Raw genomic sequence first — 13,628 nt, 5'->3', positions numbered from 1 at the left:
ATCTTAGTATATCTTCAATATGAAAGGTCAAAATTTTCAATTGATCGTCGGCTTTTCCTCCCAGCTACATACACTTTAAGAATATGTCATTAGATGTATAAAATTTACTTCGAGGACTGTTAAATATCAAAAATGTGAAAAATATCAAATTTTAATAATTTGTCATAAAATTTGTATTATATCGTGAATTTCAAATTATTTGATATCAGAAAGACATTCTTCGTATTCAGAATGCAATTCGATATGTCTGATGTGCTCTCATGTCCCACAAAAATAACTGTCGAAACGCTCAAAACGCTCATTCCAGATCCCTTAAGAGTGTACCGTAAGATTCGCCTAATAGCGTACATGGGCTCCCTTAAGGGTACATTTCTCGTACAAGCCCCAACCTCTGAAAATCCCAACAAGAATTAAGAGTTCATACCTTTATTGGTGGTTATGCCTTACATTCCAGTCATGTCAAGGGATCTCATCAGTGTTAAAAGGCGAATCTTTACGGTATCGTAATCAACTTAAAAGATTTCCAGAAGTTTTATTTATCTGTATGTGCAGTGTCACATTAATTTGAATACTTCATAGAACTAAGGGTATTTGCTTGTTCTTGCATAATATGCCTATAGACGAATCCAACGAGCCAAGTCATGGTCAGGATTTGGTCGGCCATATTAGGGTCCCCGCATGCACCAAACAGGTGTTGTGAGTTCCCAATTGGGTGGATTGAACCCGCTTAAAATTCGATGTGAGATTCTTTTGTGTTGTAAACTGTCATCATTCTTTTGTCTACGTGTAACACGGGTGATATAATGCAGTTTAAGATACCCTTCAAGGCCGCATCATTTCACAATTTAGGTGAGATAGTTGGGTCCCCGTCGCGGATTAATATCTGCCATTGAGGTGCAGGAATGCGTGAAATTGGATTCGTCTATATCATGTTTTATAATATTAATTGCATGATTAATGTTTGAGAACGATAGGCCTGTAATGTCAGTGATGCTATTGTTAAAACGTTCCATCTGATTGAAAACGTAATATTTTCTTTAGAATAAAATAATAAACACTTAGGCCTGGGTGCTCAATCTCGCCGATTTACTCTTCGGCGTGCCCGGAACCTAAGCCGCAGACCCACGCCAATGCACATATGCTGATAAATAAAATACTGTTGCGATATGCACTAACAAAATGTGTGTCTGCTCGATTAAAAGCCATGTTCAGTCACCCGTTCGCAACCGGCTTATAAAACTTGACAACAATACCCTTACAAATTAGTGTCCTCGAGTGTGTTGATTCTTTGCCGGATTATATCGACTGATCCGCAAACTGCTCACGTAAGTAAACTCAAGTAAGTACTACAGTAAACATTAATATAAAGGTTTTGAGTAATGAATGACAAACCGCAGAACAAGAAGATGGCATGATGTTGCGAACCCGATGCCCATAACTGCTGGTGATTTCGCAACCACGGATATGGCTACGCTACATTAATTCGACGGCGTACTGCGGCTTAAAACTGCAAGCCGCAGGAGAGCCCTCGAAAAGCTCCGAGACGCCGCAGAGTTAATCGGCGAGATTGAGCACCGGGGCCTTACCTGCATAGTAGTGCATAGGTGATAAGTGATGCTAGAATTGGGACCAACTATATCAGAGGTGGTGACATTATTGGTAAACTTGCTATTTTTTTTGTCTTTTTTTAAATTTCTTTTCTCTCTATTTTTTTTATTGAATGGTGCCTAACTTAAAAGTTACGTAGTCTTAATGTTACGGAGAAGTACGTGAATAAAACGAATAGATCGAAAAATGAATAATAAATAAGGCGGTGGTCCATCAATAAAATAAATTAAGGCATGGGGTATGGGCGAACTTGAAGTACAGGTATCTGGAGAGGAGAATCAACGAGTTACCCCAAATCACAGCGACAGGTAGTGACTGGGCCGCCGAGTGCGGATATGTATTTTTTTTGGAAGGTTCGTGTTTGTTTTAAATTTTGGGGCGTTTTTCCAAAATTTGATATTTTAGTGATATTTCAAAAATGCGACATGCCAAAGGCAACTCTTTGGGCACATACCTTGTTATTGCTATTGCACTTCTTTTCCACATACCTACGTTACCATTCGCTTTAGTGATTTACAAATATTATATAGTTTGTGACTGGAATTTGGCGTTTTCAATGCAATTGAAGCTTATCATGAAATTAAGAAAAATATCTGCTCACGCTTCTTTTATTATTTTTACCTGATCGTCGGCTTTTGCAGGCAACATAATGCAGATTGGCTCACGATAGATGTCGTATTCCTCTATGTGGGTCACTTGATGATAAAATTACTTTGAATTCATTGTAACAACACACAAATGTCCGTCTGGAAACCGGGTTTCGGACTAAATTATGGACGAGCTCTAGTCTTCGGCGCCGTATCAAATCTCATGTATTTATGTTTCCCACACGAAAGCTTGCGTTTATTTCTATACTCTACTTCTTTGGAAACGTTGACCTTTGACCATTCTTTGTATAATGTCCTGCTATGACCTTGATATGTACACTTGTTTTTTATCCTCGCATTTAATATTTAATGTCTCATATTGACTGATGTCATGCTATGACACAGCAGATAGGCCGCCCTCTCTAATTATAATTGTTTATGTACTGTTAAAGCATCGACTTTAGTACCTAGTCAGAAGATAATCCTAGAGGGATATAGTATCGTTTAACTATTGAGTGAACATAGTGAAAGACCCATTATTGATTAGGTGCGGATATTAAAAGCACACCTAATCCCGTGTATAGTACTTAGAAAATTATAATAGAATAATCTAATTTTGTACCTAAAATAATACCTGCGTTCTGCAGTATGTATTTACTTCACTTTAGGCCTATGCCTATTTATTTATTTGTTTATTTACTGACTAGTTTAGTAGATTAGTAAGTAATTAATAATATTCTATGATTCATTGGTTTATTATTCATTGTTGATAACTTGATAACTTGATTGATTGATCGATTGATAGCCATTTCACACATTATTCCTAGGCTCGTTTTATCTTTTCAGTTTCCGTAAGTCTATTGTTCAGATACGAAAACGCAAGGGATTTAGTAAGTTTACTGTAACATGACTTCATTGTTAACTTTGAAGTACCAATCAGCTTATTTCAAAAGAGGCAGTTACTTATGTCAATAAAAGCGGGAGAGACAACACCGCTGTTTTTAATGGCCTAGCGCCCTCTCGTCTTTGATGCATGCCAATCCGAATGACAAAGTCCACTTTTTTCTGTAAAAACGTTGAAAATAAGCTCTAAAATCACAAAAGGCCCGCTTATGAGCATATCGCACCCCAATGCACTTATGCAGGGCCACAATGTCGCCCTTCACTCGTATCAATGTCTATCTCCCTATTTTGCTTCCTCCTGCCCCCCCCCCATGATCAGTCTCCCACTCCCTCCCCGTCCCCGGTCCCTACTCTCTCCTCTCGAGTTCTTCTCTTTCTAGTCTTTCCGTCTCTCCCTCTCCTCTCTTTCTTCCTCCCCCCCTCCCACTCTCGCTTGTTCAGTCTCAACTTAAGTATCTCCCTCCCCTCCCTCCCTCCCCCTCGCGAAATTTATCAGTATGATCCATGACTGAAAATAAGCTCTGCAAAAATATACATTTAAAATAAACCCGAGTCTTGCATATAGGCCCAACCAATTATCAGATTAGCTTGCCATGAATAGAATACATTATCTTTGGCTAGAATAAAAGATTGGTCATACCTGGGAGACTACCACTTCAGAATAACAATGCCTCATTTCAAATATATAGTTTTAGTTTTGGTTTTGGTTTTGGTCACGTGGTTTCCTATTGTCCTGCCTAACCACTTGAATCACAAGATATCGAACTCATTGTTTCTACCTTTTGTTTAAAACTAAACATTTGTGGCAGGTAGTTTCGGTTTTGGTTTCAGTTTCTTATAAGTGGTGTGACAAATAAAATTACAGGATTTTCGAGTTACCTGATCTAAGTATACAAAAGAAATGTTTAAATTTCGCAGTGCAATATTCACGAGCAGAGAAGTCGAACAAAGCAGTCTACATTTGAAAGCATTGATTTAGTTTGAAAGCATTGACAAGAGACTACGAAATCAGCCTAAGCTGATTTCACTGTGAAAATATATAGACCATCGAAATATTTGCATTCGACATTACAAAAGGGCAACTATTGTAATTGTATAGGTGCTATAAACAAAATCGATTCATGTCCTTAATCCCATGTACCAGAATCGATGGAAGGCCATTATATGACCTCTAATAACCTAATGACTTTTACTGAAGCAATTTTTACTGCAAAAAGTAGAAGATAGAGGGGAGAAGAGATGTGTGATGTGTGTGTGTGTGGGTGGGGGTGTGTGTGTGTGTGTGTGTTGGGGGGGTGGAGGGCAAGGGGGATATGGGCCGGGAGAGAGAGAAACATATGAGAGAGAGCATTGGAAGTGAAAGAGAAGGGGAGGAGAGTTCGAGATGAAGATATCGAATGTAGGGGAGGAGGAGGGGGAAAGGGGTAATTTAGGGAAGATGTGGTTATATAGGAAGGGGAGCCCCCTCTTAAAGAGGTATGGGTTGTGCTTCCGGGGATAATAAACTAATTCATAATCAAATCATCTCCATGCATCGTTTATGTTTCATACAAACAAACAAATCCCCCACTGTGTCCCATCCTTCAATATACGCGCATGTATATGATGTCTAGGCCTACATGTAGAACTCGTGAGTGTAATATGCCACCTACCGTCGACAGAGAGCATCAACTGTCGTCCGCAGGATAGATTTCCGATATCAATCATGATAATAATTATGTTAGCACAATAGGCTATTGTATACTTCTGGTTATATACCCTATACTGTGTCCTCCCAGCATAATAGTGTTATGATTACAGACCAGATCAGCTCTACTTTTTAATCCCTTGATTTTTGGTTTCTGAACAAAAGAGAAACCAAAACTATATATTTGAAATGAGGGAATGACTTACAAAAACTATTACGGATACGGAAACAGAAACTGAAAAGATAAAACGACGGCTAGTTTATAGGCCCTTTTAATTTTGAATTGCATTGTACATTAGATAAATAGGGCTATAAGTATTGATTTATTCTATTCAGCAATATCAAGGATTACTATCAAACTTCTCGCAGCTAATAGTTACTTTGCTCAGTGGTATGCACTGAGTTTTACAACAGATTTAAACAGATTTATTTAAGTGGAATCTTTAATTATATTTACGTATGCAATATTGCTTAAAACTACACATAAGTTGTAGTTCTGTATGTGAAATAGTTAATTTCCCGATATCGTATTTAAAGTGCATTACATACTGGTCTATCTCGATAAGCTTCGAGATAGACCAGTATGTGATGCGTCTAAAATCACGTCACCGATCGCGAACTTGAGATAGCCCACAAGATAGACCAGTATGTGATGCACTTTAAATACGTTATAGGGAAATTAACTATTTCACATACAGAACTACAACTTTAGTGTAGTTTTAAGCAATATTGCATACGTAAATATAATTCAAGATTCCACTTAAATAAATCTTATAAATATATGATTTAATTTAAAACCACTTTCATGAAAATCCATAGTCTTATTAAATAATAGAAAAGTAAACTTAATACGAAGATTTTCAATTGCGTTTTTCTCGAAATACGTGTTTTTCGAGATAGACCAGTATGTGATGCGTCCGACGATATGTATGTTTATGAAATCTCACACTGCCATCATGGAAGTGTATCCGTGTATAGGAAGATGGCATTCCCATCATCGAAGTTGACATTTCCATCATGCAAGTGTATGCATCATGTAAGTGTATGCATTTTCATGCAAGCTGACATTTCCATCATGCAAGTGTATGCAGGCACATGGAAGCTGATAATGCCATCATGTAAGAGGATGCATGACTAACCTTGACTCAATTATATTATGTATTGTAAATAATGTCTTCCGCAATCACTGATATAAGTTGCTTGTCCATGTCATAAAATAATGCTCGACTTCAGACTGATTTTGCTTGATCACAACATATATGTGATGCGATCAAGCAAAATCAGTCGGAACTCGGAAATATTGATTTTAAGATATAGCCAAACAAAGGAAATATTTTCTTTTGTTTCCTGTTGTTTTGGAAACTCTTTAATTGCTCATATCGTTGGAACTGGTTGTTCAATTTCAATGGGGTTCTGCAAAATCCCGGTTTGTGAATCCTTTTTACTATCCTGAAAATTTAATTTTGCCGAGTTCCGACTGATTTTGCGTGATCGCATCACATAATTTTATGCGGCTTTTATCAATCTTTTTTCTTGATTGTTTATAGTAAAATGTTTGCTTTTAAATCGTGTTTCCCTGTTATCCAGTCTCATTTTTAGGTTTAATTTGTCTTTTTGTTATTTTTAACAATCTGTGGATTTACTGAGTTCTTCGTGAATTTTATCCTTTGTTGTATTATTTTCGTATATTGCATTCGTTTTAGCTGAAATGAAATCGTATAATTCTTATAACTCGATTGTTTTCATCAAGCCGTATAGATTTGAATGCTGACATTGGTAGCTTTATTACACCCGCATACATTTTACGATGGCAGTAGTGGAAGCTTTCATGAAGATGCATAAAACAAATGTTGGTATTTTATACAGCGCCTTTCACGTCAAAAGCGCTTTTACATTTTTCTGTTGTCCTTAGAATGTGTCAGCTATTCTTAAACACTTCGGAACGTTCCTGCAATCTCATTAGTTCTTACCCGTGTGATATGACACGATATCACACGGGTCAGCGCGTGTGCATCGACGCGATACGCGTGCTCACTATTTGAACCAATCGGGAGGCGCATAGCAACAACGGGACTGATCGATTTTAAACCCTAGGTAGTTCCTCATAAAATATACTTGTGATATTTCTATTTGAATTGAAGTGTTTAAGAATGAGAATAAAGGTATTGTTTTTAGCCGCTGTCGTGCATCTATCGTCTCATATAACACAGGCGATATCATTATTGTTGGCGTAAAACAACTCGGCTTACTTATAATAATGATGTCGCCCGTGTTATATGAGACGATAGAGGCACTCCAAGGGCTAAAACCAATACCTTTATTCTCTAATTATAGAATGCCATTTTACTTTGGAGCGGCGCTCAATGGACAGTATTCATAACATCTCTTCCTTTCACATCTGGGTAGTAGAGAGAGGCAAGTGATGTATTAAGGCTACATGCTCTTTTTGGTTGAAATTTTTGGCGGAAATAATCCCGCCAAAACATTAAAGTAATCTTTTCCCACAACTAAATATCATAGTCAGGAAATTAATGATGCATCTGGTAGCTTAGATCATAACTTTCATTGCACTTAGTTGCAATTATCCCAGAAAATTCTTGATTTGTTTTTACAGAGTCTTTTTGATCAAAAAACATCACTCGGTGTATTTTGAAACTCGAGGCATTAACTCTTCTCAAATTAGCCCCAAATCATAATTTATTATATGCACGTGTAGCAAATACCAATATACATGCAGCACGGATGTGTGTGGTCCTCCGCAGGTTTTGACATAAATTACAAATGATGTCCTGAATGACCCAGCGTTTTCATTTTATTATTACTAAATTAATCGTCGTTTATCACGAGTGCTAAGAGTTGTACCAGTTCAATTCATCAAAATTAATTTGTATTAAATGAAAAACAAACAGACAAGTAGAGTCATATGTCTTTCTATGACCGTATTCCTACCAAAATCAAAATCAAAATGATTTTCAATACACTAGAAACGTGTTGATATGTATATCTTTGAAAATCGCCGAATGTTAACCACAGTCACCGTGGCACAGTAGGCATCTTTAGCATTCAGTGAAATTGGCAGTGGTTCGAACCCCGGTGAAAATTTTAGTATTTTTTATTCTTTTTACTAATGCGCTGTGCCGTTTTACAAACACGCCCCTGAATGAAACTCATGGGCATGTACCCTTAAGCACCTTCCCAAATACACAACACGATCATGGCACCTCCGCAAACTCACAAATCCTCCGATTGCAGAACCCGTACAGCGCCACCACACTCCGTTGCATGATGACAATAACCTACATGCACTCGCATGATGGCAGTGGCAGCTTTCATGAACCTGCATACACTCGCATGATTGTAATGTCAACTTTCCTGAACCTGCATTATACACTTGTATCGGTTATTGGCTATGTCATTTTTTACGAACCAGTATTAGTCTAAAAAATAGCCCTAAGGGTGTGAAGTTACGTACTACATGTTTGTATTTTTGTTACTTTACGGGTAGACTAGGTATTGTTGGTCGAAGCAGCCAAAAAACCCGATTTTCATTATCTAAATCAATATATTATTGAAAATAGTACTTTGATGTTTTGCAAAAGTTCATTCTACAAATCACATGCTTTGAAATAGTTTGATTTATTGATGTTAATGAATTATGTACGTTTTAAGTGTTTTCTTTCAACCCAAGATATAAAATTATATCTGTGATATTTGGGTTCCTCTGTACACTCGCTTTAGTCAATGTAAAATTTGCAAAACCTTACTACCATTCGCAACTACTGTGAACTACCAAACCGCAACGGTTTAAAATAGTTGCTAACCTTAAGGGGCGAGGTATGAACGTTTGGGCAGTATTTATTGTGGGACATTAGAGCACATCAGACATATTGAATTGCATTCTGAATACGAAGAATGTCCTTCTGATATCAAATAATTTTGATTTTTTGTTTAAATTCGCAATGTAATACACATTTTATGGCAATTGATTAAAATTGATATTTTTGATATTTAACAGTACTCGAAGTAAACTTTATAAATCTGATGATTTATACTTAAAGTGTATGTAGGTGGGATGAAAAGCCGACGATCAATTGAAAAATTTTCACCTTTCGTATTGAAACACCAAAAAATAATAGGTCTTTTTGGGACAAAAATCCATAATCTTCAATATGAAAGGTCAAAATTTTCAATTGATCGTCGGCTTTTCATCCCACCTACATACACTTTAAGAATATGTCATTAGATTTATACAATTTACTTCGAGGACTGTTATATATCAAAAATGTGAAAAATATCAAATTTTAATAATGTCTCATAAAATTTGTATTATATCGTAATTTCAAAAATGAAAATTATTTGATATCAGAAGGACATTCTTCGTATTCAGAATGCAATTCGATAGGTCTGGTGACTCTCAGCTCCCACAAAAAATACGTGAAAACGTCGCTAAACGTTAATGTAAGATCCCTTAAGTAACAACCATGGTTATTCAGATTCCGCCCGGTGCCAAAAGGCACCCTTTGTCCGTCCCTTGAGCAATACAGCAGTACTCGATATACGCCGAGTGTTTTTAGAATGCTGCTAAAATAACAAAAAATTGAGGGAGAGTTTTCAATGAAATATTTTTTGTGTGTTAAAACTGAAGCATCCTATGTATAAAAGAATATATGAATATAATACGATTCGTGATATTCAATCGTGCTAAAATTCATGTGGTTTATGAGGCAGAGAATTTGATTTTATATACGCCAAAATATTTCCTGAATTTGGTCAAAATTAACACTGAATTGATGGTGAAAATTTTATGTAAGGTCCCGACTAAAGATTACTGTTTCGTCTTTATGGGAATCTAATCTTTTAATATCTGAAAGAAACTTTGCGGACCTACGTGGACTTTTCCTATAAAATGCAAAAATTCAGACCGTCTTACAAGAAAAATGATATGCTGACTGGGCTCCATATAACTCGCAACCGACGCAATGTCAGGGATCGATACAAAGGGATGGGCATCCTAGTATTACGTAACAAACCGGAAGATGTAGTCTAGACAATAGGCGGATTAGCGGCCATTTTGTCTTCGACATGATTTTATTCACGTGTCCTTATACTTTAGTACACAAATATATAAGTTAACATGTTTACAATATTAAAATTATATTTTGAATAATCAATTATATTCTGTAGTAAATCGATCAAATGACGGTGATTGTTTAGGTATTATATGCTTGATGAAATTAAACTGTCTGACCAGCTAGTATTCTCCTCCGCCGTCAGTGTGATTCCAGACATTCCACGTACCATGTTAATTGAGAAGGTGGAGGAGACTAAAGCTGTATTAACGAACACGCATGCGTTAAAAATGATGTAGTTTAAGTCGAACAATAGAGTGATGTAGTTTCCGGCATTGTTCCTATGCACTTTCACCCTCCTGGCAATGTCTGTGAGCGGAGCTCATGGCCGAAATCAAAATCGATTTATGTATTGTGTATTTATCATAGATCCCTCGTATTGTCTGTATGAGCTTGAGAATTCAGAATTCAACAATATTAATAATGGTAGTTCTATTATAATACACACTAATGTTTTTAAGCAGATAAAATTCCAAAATATGGTACGTTTTCTGTCTTTGCTTGTCAAGTGGTATGAGCGCAAGAAGACCGTAAGTCCACTTGGCTACTCAACAGACTTGTACCCGAGTCCAGCTTGTCCGAGTCCGAGCCGAGCCGAGTCCATTTGTATCCGAGTCCGAGCCAAGTCCGAGTCCTTTTGTGTCCGAGTCCGGACTCGAGTCCAAGTCCAGGGGTGCCGAGTCCGAGCCAAGTCCGAGTCCAACAAAAATAAGACCCGAGTCCGGACTCGAGTCCGGCTCGAGTCCGGACTCGGGGTGAGAGTCCATGCCCGGTGGGGGTGGGGGTTCATTCAACTTTAATGTGACAGGTATCTACCTATTGGCATTGCTTAGTTTGGGTATAACAAAATGAAAAAGGGGTAATTGGGTATAAAATTTTGAAAGAAGGGGTCATTTGGTACAACATTTTGAAAAAAATGGGTCATTATTTGCAAAAATGGAGCAAAATTTTTTATTTTATTTCTTATTTAAAAAATTTACAATACAAATTTGCTGAAAAAGGTCAATTTTAAAGTTTCCGCATAATTTTATGGCATTTTGATGATACAATTGTAGAAATGTGATGAGAAGGTCACTCACTGCATCACACCACACACCACTCTACCAAACCCCACCCAACACTGTTGACTCAACCAACCAACCGTACACACTTTCTTCAAAAGCCATGTCCATGAACAGGTTACTCCTGAAGGTAAAAACTACATGTATCAGACCACCTAGTACCTGTATCAGACAGCAGGCATGTGGGGGTATTTTGTGTGTGTGTGTAGCACACTACATGTAAACTCACAGTTAAAGGCCCTTTCAGTGATTTCACAGGAACATTAAAAAAATGGAAATTTGTCAGAGTTGCTTAGAAATAAAGAATAAGTCTACAGAATTTCATTAAACCACTTTTCCCTGAATACATCGACAAATTAGTCAAAAACAGAAGTTTTAGAAAGGTTTTCTACTTCAACTCAGATCGACTCGAGAAAATCGAGATTTTCGTACAGTGCGCCACCAATCGACTGGAAAAACTTCCTAGTCCAGTGTTTCTAACACGGGGAAGTAGAGTCTAAATTGATTTAAAACAGACGTTTAATTTTTGTAGTAGAAAACAAAATAAGCAATTAAAGGTCAGTTAGGTCACCGAGGCAAACTAACGGTCAATTCAAATATGAAAAACAGTTAAAATTGTGTATTTTGTTTAAAATAGTAGCTACTGATGTAATAAGTAGTAGAAACAATACGCAACGCGTGTTGGTACGTGGAGAGTGAGCTTCTTTCGATCTCGAGTCGGACTTCTGTCCTGTCATCAGTATCAAAAGTCCAGAATCATGCAAATGCTTTATTTTGTCTAAAATACACGGCTTTCGACCGAACCACTAGCAGGCTATGTTAGCACATCTATGCCAATTACAAAGGTACCAAAATCTGAATTTTGATGATTTTTACGATCGTCCGGATGAGCAAATCACTGAATGGGCCTTTAACTTAATTGCGACTAGGGACAAGGCTGTAGGTATGCCAGGTGAATTCAAATTTACCATCAAACAAATTTTATATATTAAATTAAAGCCCTTGAGTAAAGAAAGTCAAAACTGAAAACCGTTTTGTCATAGCTCTTTCCGTAGCAAAGTTACATCGTGTCAAAGATTGACTTTCATCAAAAAGATTCAGCTAACAAAACAGCATTTCGGTCATAGACATACCACCTAGACCTATGACTGCCCATCCCTTAACCACAGCGGGAGGTGAAGCCCCGTATCCAAGGTGATATTGACGGGGTTACTAATACTAGGCGAGGAGATAATCGCGTACATTCTGACGCTCTCGGTTGCGTGGTTACTGCGCCGTTATCGCCCGCGTCAGATGCAACATGTTCTGTAGACGCGAACATTATCTGCTTGCTTGCGTCCGGGTATGCGTCCTTGTTCAAGTCGTTGCTAAGCAGTGTCGGCTTCACTACGCGAGTTAAAGTCACTGGTCTAGGTACTAGTTTGTCTGGGATTTCGGTGGTGTTTCTAGATCTTAGTCTCATGATGATAGCAGCTTTTCTATGTGGAACTGCTATCAAAATCCGGGTCAAAATCCCTCTAAAATTCCATGTGCGAGTGTCTTATTGCCATAAAAAAATCATATATTTGGGTCAAGTGAAGTATAGATAACATATTTATGTAGGTTTCCTTGACCTACCTGTTTTGAATTTCTAAATATGTATTGTGTTCTAGGCGAATCTGGCTGACTAGCAGATAGGTTTGCCTGGCATACTATAGGCTGTGTGCAGTATTACATGTAAATGAATTGCAATATATTCAAATACATCATAGAAAATTAACATCATCATCATTATAATAATAATAATACTAACAGAAATTCACCTTTATAATTCTAAACATATTTTCAAAATTGGCCCACACAAATGTCATGTGTACTCACTTACTGAGCACATGCAAACTATAGCCCTATACTGTCAGTACTGAGTGGGAGCTGAGATGTATGGTCCAGTGTGCATGTTTCTCTTCCATGAAAGAAGTCTTACATTGTAGAAATTTTTATATAGTCCAAATATTTAATAAAATTATGCATTTGATTAATTATCAATTATTTCATTTTAAATGATAACAAAAATATGATTCTGCTAAGTGACAGATAAATCTAAATAATTTGGTGGATATGTAGGATAATAACAGGTCACAGATTTGACAGCCCCAATTAATTTGGAAAATGGCCAAATAAGTAAAGTCAACAAATTTGAGATCTATTTTTACATTTTAGATAATCATTTCACATTTTACATAGATTTGGACATTGGACTGGACTCGGACCGGACTCGCCTTCGAGTCCGAGTCCGTTTGTGTCCGAGTCCGAGCCGAGCCGAGTCTTTTTGTGTCCGAGTCCGAGCCAAGTCCGAGTCCAACAAGTCCGGACTCGAACGATACATCTCTGCTACTCAACATGTATACACTAAAGCTACGTATAGTTTCTTATGGTTTTCTAATGTTTAATACATGTTCCAGGGTGAAAACATCATGAAAGGTTGTGAAAGATTTGTTTTGGCCCCTGAAAATGTATAAAACATTACCAAACTATACGAAACTATACGCAACTTTAGTGTATACATGTTGAGTGGCCAAGTGAACTTACGGTCTTTTTGCGCTCTGTGCAATCTAAACACCAATCAATAAGTAATTCCACCCTTAAAGGGGTACTACACCCCTGCCCAATTTTG

The sequence above is a fragment of the Amphiura filiformis genome, chromosome 18 (assembly GCF_039555335.1).
Source record: "Amphiura filiformis chromosome 18, Afil_fr2py, whole genome shotgun sequence".
Taxonomy (NCBI): Eukaryota; Metazoa; Echinodermata; class Ophiuroidea; order Amphilepidida; family Amphiuridae; genus Amphiura; species Amphiura filiformis.
This window is presented reverse-complemented; position numbering follows the sequence as displayed.